The sequence below is a fragment of the Nicotiana tomentosiformis genome, chromosome 11 (assembly GCF_000390325.3).
Source record: "Nicotiana tomentosiformis chromosome 11, ASM39032v3, whole genome shotgun sequence".
Taxonomy (NCBI): domain Eukaryota; kingdom Viridiplantae; phylum Streptophyta; class Magnoliopsida; order Solanales; family Solanaceae; genus Nicotiana; species Nicotiana tomentosiformis.
Window position 1 is genome coordinate 44825460 of NC_090822.1, and position 6000 is coordinate 44831459.

Here is a 6000-nt window from a genome sequence, read left to right on the forward strand (position 1 = left end):
CTCTCCGAGGTCGGGGCATGACACTTATTTGATTCGGGATCCACTTATTCATATGCGTCATCTAACTTTGCTCTGTATTTGGATATATCTCGTGATTCTTTGAGTTCTCTTGTTTATGTGTCCACGCTTGTGGGAGATTCTTTTGTTGTGGACCGTGTGTATCGGTCGTGTGTAGTTGTCATTGGTGATTTTGATACCAGAGTTGATCTATTGTTACTTAGTATGGTAGACTTTGATGTTATCTTAGGAATGGACTAGTTGTCACCCTATCATGCTATTCTGTATTGTCACGCCAAGACTGTGACATTGGTTATGCCGGGGTTGCCACGGTTAGAGTGGAGCAGTACATTGGATTTTGTTCCTAGTAGGGTTGTGTCATTTCTAAAGGCTCAACAGATGGTTGAGAAGGGGTGTGATGCTTATATAGCCTTTGTGAGAGATGTCAGTGTTGATACTCCTATTATGGAGTCAGTTCCGATAGAGAGAGACTTTCCAGATGTATTTCCAGCGGATCTTCCGGGCATGCCGCCAGATAGGGATATCGATTTTGGTATTGACTTGTTTCCTGGCACTCAGCCCATTTCTATTCCACCATATCGTATGGCCCAAGCGGAGTTGAAGGAGTTAAAGGAGCAGTTGTAAGAGTTTCTTGATAAGGGTTTCATTCCGCCTAGTGTGTTATCGTGGGGTGCTCTGGTCTTGTTTGTGAAGAAGATAGATGGTTCTATGCACATGTGTATTAATTATTGGCAGTTGAACAAGGTTACAGTGAAGAACAGGTGTCCATTGTCGCACATTGATGACTTGTTTGATCAGTTACATGGTGCCAGAGTGTTCTCAAAAACTGATTAGCGGTCAGGTTATCATCAGCTAAAGATTTCGGATATTCTGAAGACTGCCTTTAGGACTTGGTATGATCACTGTGAGTTCCTTGTGATGTCATTTGTGCTGGCCTATTCCCCAGCAGCATTTATGCACTTGATGAATAGTGTATTCCAGCCATATCTTAATTCATTCATCATTGTTTATTAAGGACATATTGGTGCACTCCCGCAACCGGGAAGATCACGAGCAACACCTGAGGATCGTGCTCCAGACCTTGAGAGAGAAGAAGTTGTATGCAAAATTCTCAAAGTGTGAATTCTGGCTTGATTCGGTAGCATTTTTGGGTCATGTAGTATCGAGTGAGGGGATCAAGGTAAATACAAAGAAGATTGAAGCAGTTTAGAGTTGGCCCAGACCGTCTTCGGTTACTGAGACTCGGAGTTTCCTTAGTTTGGCCAGGTATTATCGCCGTTTCGTAGAGGTTGTCTCATCTATTGTTGTACCAATGACCATACTGACCTAGAAAGGTGCTCCTTTCAGATGGTCCGAGGAGTGTGAGGAAAGCTTTCAAAAGCTCAAAACTGCTTTGACTACAGTCCTAGTGTTGATGTTGCTTACGGGTTCGGTCTTATACTGTGTATAGTGATGCATCATGTGTTGGCCTTTTTGCAGTGTTGATGCGAGACGGTAGGGTGATTTCCTACGCGTCACGGCAGTTGAAGACCCATGAGAAGAATTATCCGGTCCACGACTTGGAATTCGCAGGTATTGTTCATACCTTGACGATTTGGTGGCACTATGTGTACGGTATCCATTGTGAGATCTTTATCAACCACCGGAGTCTACAACATCTATTCAAATAGAAAGATCTTAACTTGCGGCATCGAAGACGATTAGATTTCTTAAAGACTATGATATCACTATTCTATATCATTCCCAGGAAGGCCAATGTGGTAGCCGATGCCTTGAGTCGAAAGGCAGAGAGCTTGGGCAGTTTAGCATATCTACCGGCAGCATAGAGGCCATTAGCCGTAGATGTTCAAGCCTTGGCCAATCAGTTTGTTAGATTGGATGTTTCGGAGCCCAATCGATTTCTTGCTTGCGTGTTTTCTCGGTCTTCTTTATATGATTGCATCACAGAGTGTCAGTATGATGACCCCTATTTGCTTTTCCTTAAAGACACGGTACAATACCGCTATGCAAAGGAGGTTTCTATCGGAGATGACGGTGTGTTACGGATGCAGTGATTCTTTAGGAGGCCCACAGTTTGCGGTACTTCATTCATTCGGGTGCTGCTAAGTTGTATCAGTATTTGAGGCAGCACTATTGGTGGAGGAGAATGAAGAAAGGCATAGTGGAGTATGTAGCTCAGTGTCTAAATTGTCAGCAAGTGAAGTATGAGCATCAGAGGCTGGGCGGTTTGCTTCAGAGACTCGAGATTCCCGAGTGGAAATGGGAGCGTGTCACTTTGGATTTCATTATTGGGCTCCCACGGACTCGGATGAAACTTGACGCGGTATGGGTGATTGTGGACAGATGAAACTTCATAGCAGCTGGCTCAGATCTATATCCGCGAGATTGCCCGACTTCATGGCATGCCGGTATCCACCATCTCTAACCGGGGTACGTAGTTCAAATCGCATTTTTGGAGAGCTGTACGGCGTGAGTTAGGCACACGGGTTGACTTGAGTACAACATTTCACCCCTAGACGGACGGACAGTCCGAGCGCACCATTCAGATATTGGAGGATATGCTTTGTGCTTGTGTTATGGATTTCAGGGGTTCTTGGGATCCGTTCTTGCCGCTTGCGGAGGTTATCAACAAAATAGCTACCAATCGAGTATTCAAATGGCTCCTTATGAGGCCCTATATGGGATACAGTGTCGTTCTCCAGTTTGTTGGTTTAAGCTGGGAGAGACTAAGTTATTAGGCACAGATTTGGTTTGAGATGCCTTGGAGAAGGTCAAGTTGATCCAAGATCGGCTTCGTACAGCCCAATCTAGACAGAAGAGTTATGTGGATTGGACGGTTCCAGATGTTGCATTCATGGTTGAAGAGCAATTTTTTCTCTGAGTTTCACCTATAAAGGGTGTGATGAGGTTTGGGAAGAAGGGCAAGTTGAGCCATAGGTATATTGGACCTTTTGAGATCCTTGAGAGGATTGGTGAGGTGGCTTACAAGCTTGCATTTCCACCTAGTTTATTTGCGGTTCATCCGGTGTTCCATGTTATCATGCTCCGAAAGTATTATGGTGATCCGTCTCATGTTTTACACTTCAGCACAGTCTAATTGGACGAGGATTTGACTTATATTGAGGATCCGGTGGCTATCTTGGACAGACAGGTTCGTAAGTTGAGATCAAAGAATATAGCATCAGTGATGGTTAAATGGAGGGGTCATCCGGTCTAGGAGGCATCTTGGGAGACCAAGCACGACATGCAGAGTCGTTATCCTCATCTATTCATCACTTCAGGTATGTCCTTATGCACGTTCGAGGATGAACGTTTGTTTCAAGAGGGGGAAAATGTAACGATCCGACCGGTCATTTTTTGTAATTGCGCCCCGTTTCCCTTTTTGGTGCTTCACACATTTGTGTGTATGGTTTTATGACTTGCGGGGTTGGTTAGTTTCATTCCGGGAAGCTTTCGGGTTGATATGGACCCTTTGATTCTTGACTTAGAAGCTTAAATTATAAATTTTGACCAAACTTTGACTGTTGGGAAAACGACCCCGGAACGGTGTTTTTGTCATGCCCATACTCGGGAAGTGTGACCGGTGCTCAACCGAGTGAACCCGGATGAGCAAGCCTTTTAGATACTTTCTACCCCATTAACTCATGATCAAGAGAAGACGTGATTTCATTAATTATACAATAGGAGTCTCATTCATACAATCCTAAATCATTTCATTAGTAATTACGCTATTAAGTCCGAAAATACACATTTCTTAAAGTTCAAGTGGAACAAGTGATCAAACATAACATGACTTGTTTAACATTCCCAACACCCATATACAACTCATATAGTGTCTACGGAGCCTCTAAAGATACAAAAGAGAGTAAATATGGTGCCGACAACAAGGCCCGGGCTATACCTCAAAAGTGACCATAATATAAACAAAAGGTACAGTACATGGCCCGATCGGCTAGGCCATCTCATTTGAGACATCAACCCTTTTCACCATTTCATCCACAATACCACCGTGTTCTTACACTATACGGAGTCTGATCTCGGCCCGATCGGCTAGGCCGCCTCATCTGAGACATTACCTTTTTCAGTCAATCATCTCACATTGTACTTCTTTCATGAACTTTCGATTTATTGACACTAGTGATTATGATTACAAAGGCATTCTTGGCACTTGGCCATATTTCATAGTTCCAGGCCCCTTTTTCCACATTCAATATCATTATCATTATCAACAACAATAAGGCTTCCCATTCAAGACACTAAATTCACATATGAGCAATTTGGGAATCTTAGGCATATAGAGGCTTTTCATACAATTTGGCATAACAACCTTTTATCTCAATCTTGACATGAAGTCTTAACAGTTCTAACACATATTCCATATTTTTGAACACATCCTCAAATAATAAGATAACATGATGAAGCCTTTAGAATAAATATTGAACTTACATCCTTCAACACAAACACATTAAAAATCGCCAATTCTATAATGGTCAAGAGCTTACTCCAATTACATGAACATCGTGGGGTTCGATTCTAAGGAGAAGGAGGTTTAGCCAACATACCTCAACTGAGCTTCTTAAAACTCTAAGATATTCCGGAATATTAGTAACTTCAATCTATTTAAGCAATATAACAAAATTGAACCAAAAATTAGGAAAATGAACATGGTTTTAGCTCATTTGAGCATACTATCAAACACTAGGTATGCATCAATGTTTAAGGCTATTTTGTGGATGATTCCAACATTTCCCAACACACTCTCTACCATTATTAGCTCACAATCTTCCCACATACTACAAGGATACATGCATGCAAGGTAAGCTCTCCCATCCCCATGAATTACCTTACTAATGGCCCATTCTAGTTACATTTTGAAACTAAAAGTTGGGGTGATAGAGTCTTACCTCTTAGGTAGAAGACCTAGTTGCCTCTCTTGATAATCTTCAAGATTTAAGTGATAATTGAAGAACAGTTTGATGAAGATCACTTCTCCCTCTAGGATCCTCTCTCTCACTCTAAAAATATCAGAAAATATGCTCAAAATGGTCCATGGGGTGTGTTTTAACGAAATAGGGTCGGGTTTAAAAACCCCAAAAATGAAGCTCCGGAACAAGGTCTGCGATCGCATATGCGATCACATAATCGATATGCGGACCGCATGTCGGTCGCATAATCAGTGACCAAAATAGCCAAAAACATGTCCCACTCTGCGGTCGCATAGTCGATCGCAAAATTTCATCCAAACTGGCCCAATTAACTGCCTCACTCGGCGGCCATTATGCGGTCTGCAGAGTGATTTTGCGGTCGCATAATGGATCGCAGAAACGCATAACACTGCCAAACATTTTCCTTTACTCTCCGATGCATTGTTCAACCCATAAAGTCCGAACCGCGGCGAGCTTGCAAAATTATTGTTCAACCCATAATACACAACACGTAAAACCAATTCGACACCACGAAACATTATTAACATTATTTTTTTTCTTTTGCAAAATTTTATGGGGCCTTACATTCTCCCCTACTTAGGATCATTCGTCCTCGAATGAGGGTAAAAATATGTTATTAGCATCTTATGCAACTCAGTTTTCATACCACACACCAGCAGCCCCAAATTTGACTAACTCCCTAAATTTCCAAAACTTTCGCCAGAGTTTCGTTTGTAACTAGGCATATCCACCTGTCAGAGTGCCCCAGAAACACATCTTACAAACATGTATAAAACCGAACGACATAGCCTAACTCATAACCACACCAACTGTGGCCTCATGTAAACAACATATAATCAAAAGGAGCATCTTCACATTAACTGAATAAGTGATACAAAATTCTTAGGCGACAGGTTTAAAATAAAGGATTACACAACTATTCAAGCAAGTGAGGATACTTCTTCTTCATCTCTTCCTCGGCCTCTCACGTGGCCTCTTCAACCTGATGGTTTCGCCATAACACTTTCACGGAGGCAATTTCTTTATTCCTCAACTT